Here is a 20,318-nt window from a genome sequence, read left to right as displayed (position 1 = left end):
AACGAATTCTAGAGTCACCGCTGGTCCACCTTTATGGCGATATCTCGAAAAGGCGTCCATCTATAGAACTAAGGCCCACTCCCTTTTAAAATACTCATTAACACCTTTCATTTGATACCCATATCGTACAAACAAATTCTAGAGTGACCCCTGGTCCACTTTTATGGCGATATCTCGAAAAGGCGTCCACCTATAGAACTAAGGCCCACTCCCTTTTAAAATACTCATTAACACCTTTCATTTGATACCCATATCGTACAAACAAATTCTAGAGTCACCCCTGGCCCACCTTTATGGCTATATCTCGAAAAGGCGTCCACCCATAGAACTAAGGCCCGCTCACTTTTAAAATACTCATTAACACCTTTCGTTTGATATCCATATTGTACAAACGCATTCTAGTCACCCCTGGTCCACCTTTATGGTGATATCTCGAAAATGCGCCCACCTATAGAACTAAGGCCCACTCCCTTTTAAAATACTCATTAACACCTTTCATTTGATACCCATTTCGTACAAACAAATTCTAGAGTCACCCCTGGTCCACCTCTATGGCGATATCTCGAAAAGGCGTCCACCTACAGAACTAATGCCTACGCCCTTTTATACACTCATTAACATCTTTCATTTGATACCCATATCGTACAAAAAATTCTAGAGTCACCCCTGGTCCACCTTTATGGCAATATCTCGAAAAGGCATTCACCTATAGAACTAAGGCCCTCTCCCTTTTAAAACACTCTTTAACACCTTTCATTTGATACCCATATCGTACAAATAAAATTCTAGAGTCACCCCTGGTTCACCTTTATGGCGCTATCTCGAAAATGCGTCCACCTATAGAACTAAGCCCACGCCCTTTTAAAATACTCATTAACACCTTATCGTACAAACAAATTCCAGAGTCAGCCCTGGTCCACCTTTATGACGATATCCCTAAATGGCGTCCACCTATAGAACTATGGTCCACTCCCTCTTAAAATACTCTTTAATACCTTCCATTTGATACTCATGTCATACAAATACATTCCAGGGTTACCCTAGGTTCATTCCTACATGGTGATTTTCCCTTATTTTGTCTCCATAGCTCTCAGCTGAGTATGGAATGTTCGGTTTCGCCCGAACTTAGCCTTCCTTACTTGTTACTACATACGTCTCGCTAAAGACCGTAAAAATCCAGAGCCATAAAAAACCGTGGTATACATCAGAGATCTTTGAATTAATAAAAAAACGAAAGGGCTTACAGGGTGTGGAAGCGATACCACTGGGAAGCCTACCGTCTCTTACGGAACCAAACCAACCTATGCATTCGCATTCAACATTAAATTTTATGCCAAACTTCCTTCCAAAATTCTCTGGAAAAATCTTCGCTGTTTCGGAATATCTAAAAATGATCATCTTCAATGCAACGTAGACCCCAATGTTTTGAATGCACATTTCTTGCGTGATCATACAAACCATAGTACACCCAATGCCATTGTCAATAAGGATAACGAAGATATGATTGCGGTAAAGAATATACCGAAAACCAATATTTTTGATTTCACAGTAGTAACAGAGGGTGATGTGGTGGATGATATTTTAACTATTAAGTCCAATGCAATAGGTATCGATGGCATTAGCGTACGTTTCATCAAGCTTTTTCTTCCTTATGCAACCTCCTCGATAACGCATATATTTGATTTTTCAATCACATCCTGTGGGTTTCCTACTGAGTAGAAAAGGGCTAATGTCATTCCGGTTCCTAAATCAAAGACTCCGGTTTCATGCAAATACTTTAGATCAATAAGCTTGCCGCCTGCGCTATCCAAAGTATACGAGAAATTACTATCAAATCAGATAACTGACTATGTTTATAATAACCATTTACTATTTGAGGTTCAATCTGGATTTAGAAGAGGACATAGTTTTGCTACATCTATGTTGAAAATCCTTGAGGATATACGTCCAGCCCACGTTCGTAATGAACTCACAGTTCTATTTCTTCCAGATTTCTGAAGAGCTTTTGACATGGTTGATTATAAAATATTACTTCGAAAGCTCGAAACAGCCAACAACTTCAGCCCTTTTGCAATTAAGTTAATGCAAAGCTATCTCACTGGCCACTTTCAGCAAGTTCAATGTGATGATAAGTTTTCTGATTTGAAGCCCATAATGTCGCAAGGTGTTCGCAAGGATCCATCCTAGGCCCAATATTGTTTACTCTGTTTATTAATGATATAGTCACTTGCTGCCATAATGCCTCTATTCATCTTTACGCTGACGATACCCAAATTTACATGTCTCGTCCGATCGGCCTTTCCGAAGATTTATTTATTAGGCTGAATGACGATTTAAGACGCATCGGCAACTAGGCTCTATTAAATAAATTGCCTCTTAATGCTACAAAATCTAAGGCGAAGGCAATATCGAACGTAACATATAATTTAAGTAGCCTTCCTGAAATTATGCTTAATGGCGATAAAATATTTTTTCACGATGCTGTTACCAATTTAGGATTCAAAATCAATTCAAATCTGACCTGCACTGACCATATCAACTTTTGGTTGGTAAAATCTATAATATCCTTCGTAACTTATACAGAACTGCCTATGAATGAAGCTACAGAATGAAGCTATCAAAGCTCTTATAATACCTCACATTTCTTTTGGACACGTTATTTACGGTAGCCTCGATTCGATGTCGCTTAATAAATTGCAGCTTAGCCATAAACAATAAAGCCCGGTACATTTTTTCTAAGAAGAAATTTGACCATATATCTTCGTACGCTGCCCATTCTCGGAAGCGACGTTTGTAATTTCCTAAAAATGAGAAATTTATGTTTCTTACACAAACTACTGCATTTTCCATATCCGCCTTACTTAATTAATAAACTAACTTTGTGTTAGTCTACTAGGACTCTGAATCTATTGCTCCCGAACTTTACATACGTGACATCTTCCAGAATGTTCTTTGTCAGTACAATCCGTCTCTGGAATTCGCTACCCCCCAAGATGAAAGCAATCAGAAAAGCCAGATGTTTCAAACTAGCAGTAATATCCTTCCTTAATTCATAACTTACCTTAAATTATATAATTCTATCAACTTACTTTAAATTATATAATTCTATCATTGATTATTCAACTAATGGGCCACACGAATAAAAATTATGATATTTTCTCTTTTAAATTTATTTAATAATTTGGGAAAAATTTAAACAACGTGACATCAGGACGGACAAGGCGACAGCTGTTTCGATTATCTATAATATAAAAAAAAGTAAGGACGGGACTGTCTTCCGCTGTGCCGAAGACTTCATACCTTTCATGAATGGGGCTGAACAATAATCTTATCCCGTTCGTAATCTCCAAATAATCGGATGTATAAGATAATAAAAATATAGTGAACAGATGAACATACCTAAACGATTTTTAAGATAAATATAAAATAAACAAGTAAGGAAGGCTAAGTTCGGGTGTAACCGAACATTACATACTCAGTTGAGAGCTGAGAAGACAAAGTAAGGGAAAATCACCATGTTGTAAAAAGAACCTAGGGTAACCCTGGAATGTGTTTGTATGACATGTGTATCAAGTGGAAGGTATTAAAGAGTATTTTAAAGGAAGTGGGCCATAGTTCTATAGGTGGACGCCATTTAGGGATATCGTCATAAAGGTGGACCAGGCCTGACTCTAGAATTTGTTTGAACGATATGGGTATCAAATGAAATGTGTTAATGATAAATTTAAAAGGGAGTGGGCCTAAGTTCTATAGGTGGACGCCTTTTCGAGATATCGCCATAAAGGTGGACCAGGGGTGACTCTAGAATTTATTTTGTACGATATGGGTATCAAATGAAAGGTATTAATGAGTATTTTAAAAGGGTGTGGGCCTAAGTTCTATAGATGGACGCCTTTTCGAGATATCGCCATAAAGATGGACCAGGGGTGACTCTAGAATTTGTTTGTACGATATGAGTAGCAAATGAAAGGTGTTAATGAGTATTTTAAGAGGGCGTGGGCCTCAGTTCTATATGTGGACGCCTTTTCGAGATATCGCCATAAAGGTGGACCAGGGGTCACTATAGAATTTGTTTGTACTATATGGGTATCAAATGAAAGGTGTTAATGAGTATTTTAAAAGGGAGTGGGCCTTAGTTCTATAGGTGGACGCCTTTTCGGAATATCGTTACAAAAGTGGACCAGGGTTGACTCTAGAATGCGTTTGTACAATATGGGTATCAAACGAAAGGTGTTAATAAGTGTTTTAAAAGGGAGTGGGCCTTAGTTCTATAGGTGGACGCCTTTTCAAGATATCGCCATAAAGGTGGACCAGGGGTGACTCTAGAATTTGTTTGTACGATATGGGTATCAAATGAAAGGTGTTAATGAGTATTTTAAAAGGGAGTGGGCCTTAGTTCTATAGGTGGATGCCTTTTCGAGATATCGCCATAAAGGTGGTCCAGGGGTGACTCTAGAATTTTTTTGTACGATATGGGTATCAAATGAAAGGTGTTAATGAGTATTTTAAAAAGGAGTGGGCCTTAGTTCTATATGTGGACGCCTTTTCGAGATATCGCCATAAACATGGACCAGGGGTGACTCTAGAATGTGTTTGTACGATATGGGTATCAAATTAAAGGTATTAATGAGGGTTTTAAAAGGGAGTGGCCCTTAGTTGTATATGTGAAGGCGTTTCGAGCTATCGACCAAAATGTGGAACAGGGTGATCCAGAACATCATCTGTCGGGTACCGCTAATTTATTTATATATGTAATACCACGAACAGTATTCCTTCCAAGATTCCAAGGGCTTTTGATTTCGCCCTGCAAAACTTTTTCATTTTCTTCTACTTAATATGGTAGGTGTCACACCCATTTTGCCAAGTTTTTTTCTAAAGTTATATTTTGCGTCAATAGACCAATACAATTACCATGTTTCATCCCTTTTTTCGTATTTGGTATATAATTATGGCATTTTTTTTCATTTTTCGTAATTTTCGATATCGAAAAAGTGGGCGTGTTCATAGTCGGATTTCGGCCATTTTTTACACCAATACAAAGTGAGTTCAGATAAGTACGTGAACTGAGTTTAGTAAAGATATATCGATTTTTGCTCAAGTTATCGTGTTAACGGCCGAGCGGAAGGACAGACGGTCGACTGTGTTTAAAAACTGGGCGTGGCTTCAACCGATTTCGCCCTTTTTCACAGAAAACAGTTATCGTCCTAGAATCTAAGCCTCTACCAAATTTCACAAGGATTGTTAAATTTTTGTTCGACTTATGGCATTAAAATTATCCTAGACAAATTAAATGAAAAAGGGCGGAGCCACGGCCATTTTGAGATTTCCTTTTATTTTTGTATTTTGTTGCAACATATCATTACTGGAGTTGAATGTTGACATAATTTACTTATATACTGTAAAGATATTAACTTTTCTTTTAAAATTTGAAAAATTGAAAAAATTTTCGATATCGAAAAAGTGGGCGTGTTCATAGTCGGATTTCGGCCATTTTTTACACCAATACAAAGTGAGTTCAGATAAGTACGTGAACTGAGTTTAGTAAAGATATATCGATTTTTGCTCAAGTTATCGTGTTAACGGCCGAGCGGAAGGACAGACGGTCGACTGTGTTTAAAAACTGGGCGTGGCTTCAACCGATTTCGCCCTTTTTCACAGAAAACAGTTATCGTCCTAGAATCTAAGCCTCTACCAAATTTCACAAGGATTGTTAAATTTTTGTTCGACTTATGGCATTAAAATTATCCTAGACAAATTAAATGAAAAAGGGCGGAGCCACGGCCATTTTGAAATTTTCTTTTATTTTTGTATTTTGTTGCAACATATCATTACTGGAGTTGAATGTTGACATAATTTACTTATATACTGTAAAGATATTAACTTTTCTTTTAAAATTTGAAAAATTGAAAAAATTTTTTTTAAAAAGTGGGCGTGGTCGTTCTCCGATTTTGCTAATTTTTATTAAGCAGACATATAGTAATAAGAGTAACGTTCCTGCCAAATTTCATCATGATATCTTCAACGACTGCCAAATTACAGCTTGCAAAACTTCTAAATTACCTTCTTTTAAAAGTGGGCGGTGCCACGCCCATTGTCCAAAATTTTACTAGTTTTCTACTCTGCGTCATAGGTTCAACTCACCTACCAAGTTTCATCGCTTAATCCTTATTTGGTAATGAATTATCGCACTTTTTCGATTTTTCGAAATTTTCGATATCGAAAAAGTGGGCGTGGTTATTGTCCAATATCGTTCATTTTAAATAGCGATTTCAGATGAGTGCCCAGGAACCTACATACCAAATTTCATCAAGATACCTCGAAATTTACTCAAGTTATCGTGTTAACGGACAGACGGACGGACGGACGGACGGACATGGCTCAATCGAATTTTTTTTCGATACTGATGATTTTGCTATATGGAAGTCTATATCTATCTCGATTCCTTTATACCTGTACAACCAACCGTTATCCAATCAAAGTTAATATACCCTGTGAGCTCTGCTCAACTGAGTATAAATTAAATTTAAGAAAAAGGCTTTTCTAAGAACAAGCTTCTATTACTTGTTAATAAAACGAACTAAAAAGTAAAAAATAAAATTAAAGAAAAAAAAACTTTTTTAAAAATAAGCTTTTATTATTTTGGTTAATAAAATTAACTAAAAAGTAAACAATAAATTGACTCTAAAGAAATATAACACTTTATAAGTTCATTGTAAGCTTAAACGATAATTAGGCTTTTTCGTCTGCGACAAAAAAATTCTATATTGTACATAATTATATATTTTGAACATTAAAACTTTACACCTAAATTATTAAATCTTACAGTTTATATCACAGTCCAAATTGTTCTAATAGAAAACGTGTTAAATTTTGATGGTATAATTAAGAACATTTAGGATTATGTACAATATAGAATTTTTTTGTCGCAGACGAAAAAGCCCAATTATCGTTTAAGCTTACAATGAACTTATAAAGTGTTATATTTCTTTAGAGTCAATTTATTGTTTACTTTTTAGTTAATTTTATTAACCAAAATAATAAAAGCTTATTTTTATAAAAGTTTTTTTTTCTTTAATTTTATTTTTTACTTTTTAGTTCGTTTTATTAACAAGTAATAGAAGCTTGTTCTTAGAAAAGCCTTTTTCTTTAATTTAATTTAAATATGATTTTTTTTTTTTTTTTTTAGTAGGGGAAATTATTATGGCTTTGGCCGTGTAAATTATTATGGTGTATTTGTATATTTTAGATTTAATGCACAATTAATATGTGTGTGTGTTTGAGCAACCAAATAATAACAGTAGTATTGCTAAAGTGCTGCTTAGTTGATGGAATGTCGCTAATTTCCTAGCGATGATCAGCAGATTGTCAATATTTCGTTCAACGGAAGCGCGAAATTGCCACATCTGCTCAAATTTTCCAAGATTTTCCATTCTTGATTTAACTTAAGCAAGCTGTTATGCCAATATTTTTCAGCCAGCTTTTTTCAAATAGGTAATTTTTCCAAAAGCAAAATAAATTACAGAAAAGATTACAGAGTTAAACAGCCTTAAAAATTCAGCTATGTTGGTTATACACAGAAATACAGCAGAGGGTTGTCTCCGCTTTTCGCAAGCGTTGAGATTCACCACGCGTGACACGCGTGATTCACCACGTCCCAATATCACAATCCACGGATAGGTACCGGCGGGTTTGTATGGGACTTAGGCTGTTATGCCAAAGTAAATACAAATCTTTACCGGTGACTGTGTTATCGATTAATTTATCGAATTCTAACAAAGTAATATTGCATTGTCATCGGAGCTATATATGTGTGCAAAATTTCAGCTCAATCGGACACCGGGAAGTGTATCAAATTTAACTTGCAAGATTCCATTACAGACAACAAAAGTGAAACTAAATAAAAGCTTATAAAATAGGGAGGAATTGTGTGAGGATGCAAAGTTTCAGGTTTTTTGTGGCCTGCATGTAAAAATTATGACTCCGAATCACGTATTTCAACAATATATGGCGTAAACGTAACTATTTTGATGAATTTTGAAGCTTCTAGCCGTACAAAAGGGGCAAAAATGACAATTTATGTGGGGTATATAATATATATACCACCGATCTCTATGATGTTTTCAGACAACAATATATGCTATATATTCATATTCATATTCATATTCATATTTATTGGGTCAATGGCAGAAACCTTACTGACTAGATTTACAAGTTTGCAAATTAACTTAAAACTAAGCAACTAAAATTAATTAATTCAAGGATGAGATAAATTTTCTCGATAGTAAGATTCAATCCGTAACTTAAACAAAGGCCTGGGCATTGCAAAGTCAAGATTTAGCATTCTGGAAATTTTATTAAACTCTTCGAGACCTCTTGTGAGAGGGGCAAAGCTAAGGTAATTGGTTCTCAGAACTTCACCGTAGAATATATTATGAGAGCGTAGAGATCTACTAGGAACTAGAAAATTTAACTGCTCCAACAGAGCTGAGCAATCAATAGTACCAGAGATAATATCGTAAATAAACATTAAATGTTGTACTGAGCGTCTGACATGCAGTGGCATAACATTTATAAGCATGCACCTGTTTATATAAGGTGGTAGGGGATTAACAAAATGAAGGGGTAGGAGGGCGAATCGAATGAATTTACGTTGAACCCTTTCAATTCTAGCAGAGTATGTGCTGTAAATGGGATTCCATATGATAGAGGCGTACTCTAATTTAGATCGCACTAATGAATTATACAATATACTCCTAGTGTATGGGTCCTTAAAATCCTTCGCATAACGCCGTAAAAAAGCTAAATTAGCATACGCTTTTGGTATAAGATAGTTAACATGGTTAATGAAAGTGAACGAAGAGTCGAAAATGACACCAAGATCACGAAATTCTTTGACCGAGGCAAGAAATGTATTAGCGATATAGTATGTTGACGTAAGCGCACTTGTAGATCTAGAAAACGTTATATGCCAACATTTGCTACTGTTAAGTCTCAGATGATTATTAAAAGCCCACACATTAAGAGCATCCAAATCTCTCTGTAGGAGCAATGCATCAGATACAGTGGTGATACGCCTAAACAGTTTTAAATCATCAGCATAAAGTAAATAATTTGAATGCTTTAAATATAAGCCGACGTCATTAATGAATATAACAAATAAGATTGGACCGAGAATACTACCTTGTGGCACCCCAGAGGTTGCCAAGAACTCATACGACCTCATATTCTCGATTTCAACAAATAAAATTCGGTTTGTCAGGTATGACTTTAACCATGACAGAAAAGCTGAATGGAAACCAATGTACTCAAGTTTCTGAAGAAGCATCTTGTGGGACACTGTATCAAACGCCTTAGAGAAATCTGTATATATAGTATCAACTTGATACCCATCCTTAAAAGCAGAAACACAGTATTGCAAAAAAACAGCTAAGTTTGTCACTGTTGAACGACACGCAACAAACCCATGCTGACATGGATCGATTATTCCTTTAATAGCAAAAGCCAACTTCTCCTTTACTACTGTCTCAAACAGTTTTGAACAGGTTGATAGTTTCGAGATTGGCCTGTAGTTTGCTACCTCGCTCTTATTTCCAGACTTGAAGATTGGAGTAATAGAAGCCAATTTCCATCGATCAATGAAAACGCCAGTGGACAATGACACATTAAAGATATGGCACAACGGCACGCATAGCGAACTACTACATTTTTTAACCAAAAAAGAAGACAGCCCATCAATATCTTTTTTTAAAGAAGATTGTAGGGACGAGATGCCAATAATAATATCTGATTCCGATACCAATAATGAGCCAAAGTCTAAGGAATTAGCTGTATCAGAACCAACCCTACCATCAGAAATATTAGAGTCAACAACAAAATTAGATTTGAAAAAATCAGCAAAAAGGTTCACTGTTTCCACTAAACTGTTTGAACTAATGCCATTAAAATTGACAGAGGTTGGAATATTGGAGCAACCTTTTTTTGTACGGACAAAGTTCCAAAAGGCCTTGGGATTTTGCTTTAACTCTTCTTCGAAACGGGAGATGTATTTATTATATAAAAAATTATCAAGCACATTGAACTGATTCATGTATAATAAATATCGATCTCTAAATGAAAAGTCGTTAGTTGCTTTGTACAACTTAAAATACTTATTTCTAAGATTTTTAAGCTTTTTTAACCTGGTATTGTACCAGGGTAATTTGTGTATTTTGCTTCGAAGAAGGGGGAGATTTCTATTAAATATATCAGATAACTGCAGCAGAAAAATTTCAAAGCATTCAGAGGCATTTTTAGCACAGAAAATAGACTTCCAGTCAATTTCAGCAATACTCGAATTGAGTGCATCAAAATTTGCATCTTTGAAATTGTAGGAGGGAGTATTTTGAGTGGTATTGTTGTTAGGTACAAATTCAATGAATTTTAATAATAAAGATAAGGGTACGTGATGCATGTCCGATTTGCAGATAGGAAATTGACACTCAGATAAGTGAGAAATTAAATTTTCATCGACAAAAATAAGATGCAGTATGTTATTTAGCTGGTTCACAAATGAATTAATCTGAACAAAGTTGGCACTAAAAAGAGTATCTAAAAAATATATTTCATGTTGATGATTGACATTCATAGGTGTTAATAGATTGTCATTTAGCAATTTTGACCAAACAACCCTGTTAATATTAAAATCACCCAAAACGCAAAAATGACTGTTTACATTTTTTTCGTAAACTTCAAAAATATTATTCACATGCGCGCAGTACAGAGACTCATTACTACAAGGCGGAATATACGAAACACAAATCAACAGCTTTCCAAACAGCCCACAAATAGAGACACACATTGGTCCAGTAGCGAGTCAGTATTGGGGAGCTGAACGAAAGAAGAAAGGAGGGTACGTCTTACGGCAATTAGTACCCCGCCACCTCTTTGGCATCCCGTTTTGATTGGATCCCTATCCTTACGGCAGGTATGAAACAAAGTAGTATCAAAAAATTCTGCGTCAAAGAAATCATTGTTGAGCCAGGTCTCAACTATGACATACACATCATATTCACAGCGCGAAGTGACTAAGAAAATATCCTTAGCTTTAGTTCTCATCCCCGAGATATTTTGGTAGTAAATATTTACATTATTAAAAATTGAATTTTGCGGATTATTTACTAGGGTTGAAGCGTTTGCCTTTGCCCTTTTGAAAAAAACGAAACGGCTTTACTTTAACATCAGTTGGCCATATAGAAGAGTCTAGTAATTTACTATAGATTGAAGTCGAGACCCCAAGTTAAAATTGCATCTTACTAACGAGCTAGAATCTGTGTTTTTCTTACTAACTTATAACAATGAATAAGATGGCGAAATATTCGCATTTTTTGATACATAACCGATGATATCACTTGCATTAACTGACGGCTTGAATGAGGATAAAATGTAACCATTTTAGGCGAACAGCTAGATTAAGATCAGCATTTACATTACTGCTTACAAACGATAGTAGCAGCCTTCTTGGATTTGTTTGTCTTAATTTCAGAAGTTACGTCATCAGATGTAGATTGCTTATCGTTGCCTTTATCCATAATAGTGATGCCAGCACAAGTAGGCACGGTCTCACTGGCAGAAGCAACGTCATCAGATGCAGATTGTTTATTATTACCTTTCACCATAATAGTGACGTCAACATAGTAGGCACAGTTTCACTGGCAGACTTCAACGGCATCACATTCTTTGCAGTCATAGTGTTATTGCTTTGCATGGCAGGCGATTGAGAGTCACTACTGGTTGTGTATGTCAAAGACAAATCAATTAGAGGCTGATTTGTTGTTGCAGCCGAATTGGTATTTGCATTTTGTTTAGCTATATTAGCTAATTCTTTAGCTTTAGAGGCCGAGACATTGTTAGTCGCCGATTTATTTACAGGCTGCGTTGTTTTTGCACCCGAAAGCATGTCATTGTCTTTGTTTTTAGTGCTTGGATGCTTTGTAAGCATTTGGTGAATTTGAAGCTTCTAGCTGTTAAAATTGGGCAGAAATTTCGCGAATTTTCTTATCTGAACAATCGTTTGTATGAGATATATACTATATATATCACCGATCTCAATGATTTTTTCAGACAACAATATATGCTATACACGTAAGCATTTGGTGAAATTTGAAGCTTCTAGCTGTTAAAATGGGCAGAAATTGCGCAAAGTTTCTTATCTGAACAATCGGTTGTACGAGATATATACTATATATATAACCGATCTCAATGATTTTTTCAGACAACAATATATGCTATACACGTAAGCATTTGGTGAAATTTGAACATATCTAAACGATTTTTAAGATAAATATAATATAAACAAGTAAGGAAGGTTAAGTTCGGGTGTAACCGAACATTACATACTCAGTTGAGAGCTATGGTGACAACATAAGGGAAAATAACCATGTAGGAAAATGAACCGAGGGTAACCCTGGAATGGGTTTGTATGACATGTGTATCAAACGAAAGGTATTAAAGAGTATTTTAAGAGGGAGTGGGCCATTGTTCTATAGGTGGACTCCATTTAGGGATATCGCCATAAAGGTGGACCAGGGCTGACTCTAGAATTTGTTTGTACGATATGGGTATCAAATGAAAGGTGTTAATGAGTAATTTAAAAGGGAGTGATCCTTAGTTCCATAGGTGGACGCCGTGTCGAGATATCGCCATAAAGGTGGATGGATAGAATTTGTTTGTACGATATGGGTATCAAATGAAAGGGGTTAATGAGTATTTTAAAAGGGAGTGGGCATTAGTTCTATAGGTGGACGCCTTTTCGAGATATCGCCATAAAAGTGGACCAGGGGTGACTCTAGAATGTGTTTGTACGATATGGGTATCAAATTAAAGGTATTAATGAGGGTTTTAAAAGGGAGTCGTGGTAGATATATAGGTGGTCGCCTTTTGGAGATATCGCCATAAAGGTGGACCAGGGATGACTCTAGAATGCGTTTGTACAATATGGGTATCAAACGAAAAGTGTTAATGAGTATTTTAAAAGCGAGTAGGCTTTAGTTCTATAGGTGGACGCCTTTTCGAGATATCGCCATAAAGGTTGACCAGAGGTGACTCTAGACTTTTTTTGTACGATATGGGTATCAAATTAAAGGTATTAATGAGGGTTTTAAAAGGGAGTGGTGATAGTTGTATATGTGAAGGCTTTTTCCAGATATCGACCAAAATGTGGACCAGGGTGACCTAGAACATCATCTGTTGAATACCGCTAATTTATTTATATATAAGTTAACACACTGGCGGCTCCCCAACATGTTGGATTCCCACAAGCTGAAGTTTACACGTGCAGCTGTGTCAGCATAATCATTCTTCCCAAAATCCCATAGCCACCTGCCGCTGTGTCAGCATAATCATTCTTCCCACAGTCCCATGGGCCAACTTCAGCTGTGTCAGCATAATTATACTTCCCACGTTTGATGGGCCACGTGCAGCTGCGCTAGCATAATTATTGTAAGCAGCATAATTGCAACCCAACACCCGCTTCAAGGGCAAGTGCATTTCATCATATCGCGCAATGACAATATTGCGCAACGTTATCAAATCTATGGGAACCAAGTCAGTACCTATGCACATTGCAGCGGAGTCAGCATATTTATATTTCACAATGTTGTGAAACTTTTGCATTGCACATGCCAGCCAAGTAAGACACCTGTGGGAAGTCAAGGCCACACTCACACCCAGACGTCGCATATATCTAGCTACAGAATGTAGCTGCACGAAATGTTATAAAAGGAAGCAGCAGTCCACGCAGAGGGCAGTTGCGTCGGGGCTTTCATACTTACCGCTATCATACTTAGTTTTAGAATACTGAATAAAGTGTTAAATCTTAAATCTAATAAAGCTTTTTTTCTTATTAAATGTCCAGGGCAAGTTGGCCCTTTAATTTTTTTTAGTGTAAGGGTCACAGATCCTTTAAGTGGCGCCCGAGCAGGGACCGTGAAGCTAGTGTATAAAGCAAAAAGGATAGCCCAAAATATTATAAAGGAAATAAACCGTGCGTTATAAGAAGTTAAAAGAGACTGATAGCCCACGAAATTGCAAAGAGGGGAAAAACCCTGCACAATAAAGTGAAAAGAGGCTGATAGCCCAAGAAATTGGAAAAAAGGGAAAAACCCTGCTGCATAAAGTGAAAAGAGGCTGATAGCCCAAAAAATTGTAAAAACAAAAAACAGTGTGGTAATGCTAAACCTATACGTGATAGGGGCGTAAGTAGAATATCTAAAAATAAATCTTAATATTTCCATGCAGGATAATGGAAGCGCTGCAGACCACCGTTACAAATTTGACAGGTGCGGTTGACGCACTCTTGGAAAAGGTGAACAGCGTAGATAGGAGGGTATCTGCCTTGGACAATCTGCGATCCCGGCTCGACGTTTTAGAAGGAACAAGCCAATCATCCGTACCGGAAGCAGAACCGCGAGCTCCCGCAACGAAGGCGGATCTTAAGGACAACTCCAGGTTACCGGACTGTGTGAAAGAATTGCAAATTTTTGACGGCAATCCCGTCCAATACATTTCATGGGTGCACTCTGTTGAGAGCATCCTGTCTGACTTCAAGGTGGTAAGACACAAACCGATATACCGTGCTATTTTACAGCACATTCGCCAAAAGGTACGGGGAGCAGCTGACACTGTCCTAATATCGTACAATATATTCGACACCAACTGGAGTGCCTTAAGGAGTGCCTATCACTTCATTACGCGGATAAACGCGACATCCGCACTATGGAGTATCAACTCCATCAATTGTCCCAAAAAAATTTACGACTTGATGAATTCTACGCTGCCGTGAATCACCAATTCTCCTTAATTATAAACAAGATCAAAACAGAGACGTACTCTGAGGAGACGACAAAAGTCCTCATAGACACTTGTAGGAATCGCGCCTTGAATGTTTTCATCCGCGGCCTGAACGGGGAGCTTGCTAAAATGCTCCTCATACAACCTCCCAAAACCCTACCTGAGGCATATTCCGCATGCCTCGAAATTCAAAACACTAATTTCCGAAACTACACGATTCACAGCGCACGCCACGACAATCTCGTTGTTGCGCGATAATAGATCACATGCATGGTTTAGGTGCCACCAAGGCACCACCAATAACTCCATGGACAACGTGGCGTCCCCAGGAGCGAATATTACCTTTCGAAAAGCGAAATTCAAATCAACAGGAATCCCAAAGCTAAGCCAACCAACTTCTTCGCAACCACCCGTTGAAAAGACGTGGACCAGTCCATTCAGAGTAGGCGCGTAAACTACATAAACCGGCCAAACCCCTTCAAACGTGATGCTAGTTCGGAAAACACAAAGCAACAGCGACTTTATCATGTGACCACAGAAGACGCGGAGAAAGAACCTGAACCGGTCCAGGAAGAGGATTCTCTACCGAACGGCCAACTAGCGTACGATAAATAGAATACAAACTTTCTGACGACCGCACGCTAGACTTTCTGGTCGATACGGGTGCGAATAAAAATTTTATTAGACCAACTGTGGCCAAACAGAAATTATTTAGCGCTCCATCAGCGGGGGCTGCGCAGATATAACCGAAAAAATAACTTAGAAATTTTTTACAGACTTGGGCATTAATTCCGAGATAACTTTCTTTATCCTTCCCGGTCTTAAAACATTCGATGGGATTATTGGCGACGATACCCTTAAGGAAATCGGAGCAGTGGTAGATAGGAAGAAGAATGTTTTAAAAATTAAGAAATATAAAATATCCCTTAAGGCACGAATATGCAGTGAAGTAAATTGTACAATGTCTAGGGACCTTCCTTTAGAAGCGAGAAGAAGGATAAGTGAAAAAATTGAAAAATATGGCGAATTATTTCAACCGATTAATGGAAACGAATTGGTAGGCACTAGGCTATCCTTGAGAGATTCTGCAAATAGACATCTTCGAGATTGAAAAACAAAAATACCTTAGCTCAATAGATAAATTTTCAAATTTCGCTAAGCTATTTGCGATAAAGAACAAGTCTTCAATTCACATTCGAAAAAAGCTGACTGATCTCCTGCACTACTTCTCAGTACGAAAAATATTGGTCATGGACAACGAAAGAGGTTTTCTAACTCCTCTTGTCTTAAACTATGTCCGCTCACTATTTATAGAAGTCTACCAAACCCACACACAACGAAGTGAAAGCAACGGTCAGGTTGAGCGCTTGCACTCAACCTTGATTGAAATATACCGCTGAATTTCTGTTGAATTTAATAGGTTAACCCCGAAGGAACGCGTCTCAATAACAGCGGACTGGTACAACAATACCGTTCACTCTGTTATTAAACGAAAGCCAGCAGACGTATTCCTTAACAGGACTTCTAGAATCAATTACCAGGGATTGGTGGACTTCAGAGAGAAATCGTATGAAGACGTTAAAGGATTATTGGAAGGGGAGCAGGAGGTCAGGAACGCTAGGTTGAACAATAAACGTTCTACCCCACGCACCTTCAGTGCAGAAGACAAATTATTTATTGCAAATAAACAGATAAAGGCTAAACAAAAGCCACTGTACAAAGAAGAAACTGTAGCTGAAAACAGAAACGTAACTATTGTTACTGAAAGTGGAAAAATATTCCACAAGACCGACGTAAAAAACGTCTGAGATAACATTGGTCACAAGGCAAACCTCATGCTCAGATCCTTTAGTCCCAGGGCTTTGGGTGCAAATTATTCTGTAGCCGATCCAGTCAGAGGTTGGTTCAATTCCAAATAACTCGTTGGTTCGAATGATGACGATCGGTGTGGTTCAACTCCACCATAAGGTCTTTACTTTAATTGAAGTGAAGCTACTCGTGCCCCGAGTAGGCCATTTGCAATCATCAACGCTTATGGTTAAAAAGGATCACCACGACCCTTTCGTCAGCTGAGAAATCGCCTATATTCCGATGCAAAATAAATTTTTTTTTTAATACAGTGCACGCACTGCTCAAAATAAAAACGAAAAAAAAATTATAATAATAATAAAAAACAATCTTACAGTCATTGGGCTGGTAAATATACCCGCATAAAGCGGCAATACGTAAAACGCATAAAAGCGTTCATTAAAATAAAAGAATAAATAAAAAAAGGGGGAATGGCATCCTCACTAAAGGAAAAAGAAAAAAAGAAAAAAAAAGAAAAGAGAAACAACTAACCTAGCACTAGAAAACTAACATACTAATAACTAGCACCAAACAAAGAGCGAAGTCATTTCGTTACACTGCTTCACGGCTCCCAAAAAAACAAAAAAACTCTTAAAATTTATTTAAAAATAAAATCAAAATCTAATTGTTCTTTCGAATTATTAATACTTACTTTCCTTTCCAACCCACGCAACTCAACTAGTATAAAAATCCTAGAATAATGATAGTTATTATTTTACATAGCTTTAATCGATGCACTGTATGAATGAATGAATGTGTAAAATCCTAGATTAGAAAATTAATATTAGAATTAAAATATACGTATGGGGTAAAAGTATGGGAAATTAACTCAATAAAATTATATTAATGTCTTTATTTTATTAATAGCCTCTGCCTCTGCGCAACTGTACACTCGTACGATATATTCGAGATAGACTCACCACTAGCTACCATACGAGATGGATACGCATGGATCATTGATGGGCACTTCAAACTTATTCATACCATTGACCTGCAGCGATATGACTTGGCAACAACCAGACTAGAGCAAACACTAGAATCGCTTAATGAAACAACATCATCGACAGGGGTACTATCATTCCAATTAAACAGAATCCGCACACACCTGAGCGAACTAAGAGGACATAAATCCGAAAGAGCAAGACGATCAATTAACTGGATTGGGTCTGCCTGGAAGTGGATCGCTGGCTCACCGACTGGGACGAAGTCCTTCGTAACGAAAATGTCCCCAAAGAAAATACTGAACAGCAATACAAGGTAAACAATGCCATTTTCAAAAAGACTAATGAATTATTGCAGAAGCTAAATTGATTAGTGACCATCACGAACAAAGTCCGTGATCGAAGGCACCTGGAAAAATTAGAACAAGAAATCCAGCACGGAATAACCATTTTAAAGGAGGACGTTAACGAGCTAATCCGCGCCTGCCAGATGGCTAAAGCTGGCATTATTAACAGCAACCTTTTGAGCAAAGAAGAAGTCAACCAACTTATTAGTGAAATCGACGTCCTCCCATACAGCAACGCTATCGAAGCCATTGAGTATGGCAAGCCACCGATTTACACTAACAGCACGCTCCTTCTGTATGTGCTGTCCTTGCCTTAGGTCACTGATGCCAGATTTAATCACTTAATCACAAGGGCAAACATCTAAGGTGGTCACCGTATAAATTTGCGATACAGGTCAATCCTGACCAACAAATTCGAGACTTGTGGGATAAGGGAAAATTGCTTGCAATTATCTTCTGCTATGGTCTGCGACCGGAAATCTCTTGACTTATTACCGGAAACTGGTTGTCTGGCACGCCTTCTCAAAGACGGACACACAAGTTGTACCTACTCTACATACAAAGAATCCACGGTAGAAGTTATCAAAAAGGACACGATATTCCTTGATAACTTTATAGGCAGGTTTTTTGTGGTCTGCAAGTAAAAACTATGACTACGAATCACGTTTTTCAAAAATGTATGACGAAAACGTAGCTATTTGATGAAATTTGATGAATTTTGAAGCTTCTAGCCGCAAAAAAGGTGCAAAAATGACAGTTTATATGGGGTATATAATATATATACCACCGATCTCTATGATTTTTTCAGACAAAAATATATGCTATATACGTAAGCATTTGGTGAAATTTGAAGCTTCTAGCTGTTAAAATGGGACAGAAATTGCGCAATTGTTTCTTATCTGAATAATCGGTTGTATGAGATATATACCATGTATACCACCGATCTCAATGATTTTTCAGATATCAATATATGCTATATACGTAAGAATTTGGTGAAATTTGAAGCTTCTAGCTGTTAAAATGGGGCTGATATTGCAAAAAAAATATATATATACTATATATATATATATACTATATATACCATCATATATATATTATATATATATATTGTATATATCACCGATTTTTTTATTTTTATTTTTATTTATAGCTGTTAAAATTATACTAGCTGCAGAACTTAACCGCACTGGAACAATATACTATAAAAGCGTGCAATTACTGTCATATGCTGACGACATTGATATCATCGGCCTAAACACCCGCGCTGTTAGTTCTGCTTACTCCAAACTGGAAAAAGAAGCGGTAAAGATGGGTTTGATGGTGAATGAGGACAAAACGAAGTACCTGCTGTCATCGAGCAAAGAGTCAGCGCATATGCGCCTTGGCAACCACGCTACTGTTGGCAGCCATAATTTCGAAATAGTAAAAGAATAGTAGGAACCAGCATCAACACTAGCAACAACATCAACACTGAAATCCAGCGAAGAATCAATCTTGCCAATAAATGCCACTTTGGACTAGGTAGGCAATTGAAAAGTAAAGTCCTCTCTCGGCGAACGAAAATCATACTCTACAAGTCACTTATCGTACCAGTCCTGCTATATGGGGCAGAAGCATGGACCATGACAACAGCAGATGAAGCGGCTTTGGGGTGTTCGAGATAAAAGTTCTTCGAAAGATTTATGGACCTCTACGCATTGGCGATGGCGAGTACCGAAAAAGATTTAATGATGAGCTGTACGAGCTATACGCAGACATCAACATAGTCCAGCGAATTAAAACGCAGCGGCTGCGCGGGCTAGGCCATGTTATGCGAATGAAAGATGATGCTCCGGCCAAGAAAGTGTTTCTATCGGAACCCGCCTATGGAAACAGAGGTAGAGGGCGGCCCCCATTCCGTTGGAAGGACCAGGTGGAAAACGATTTAAAATCCCTTGGTGTGACCAATGGGCGCCGGTTGGCGGAGCGAAGGAGCGACTAGCGCGCCTTGTTGGACGGCCATAACCGTTTAGACGGTGAAGCGCCAATTAAGTAAGTAAGTAAGTGTTAAAATGGGGTAGAAATTGCGAAAAGTTTCTTATCTGAACAATCGGTTGTATGAGATACATACTACATATAAAACCGATCTCTATGATTTTTTCAGACAACAATATATGATATATACGTAAGCATTTGGTGAAATTTGAAGCTTCTAGCTGTTAAAATGGGGCAGAAATTGCACAAAGTTTCTTATCTGAATAAATCGGTTGTATGAGATATATACTATATATACCAACGATCTCAATGATTTTTTCAGACAGCAATACATGCTATATACGTAAGCATTTGGTGGAACTTGAACCTTCTAGCTGTTAAA

The sequence above is a fragment of the Eurosta solidaginis genome, chromosome X (genome assembly GCF_040869045.1).
Source record: "Eurosta solidaginis isolate ZX-2024a chromosome X, ASM4086904v1, whole genome shotgun sequence".
Classification (NCBI taxonomy): domain Eukaryota; kingdom Metazoa; phylum Arthropoda; class Insecta; order Diptera; family Tephritidae; genus Eurosta; species Eurosta solidaginis.
Note: the sequence above shows the minus strand (reverse complement) of the source record.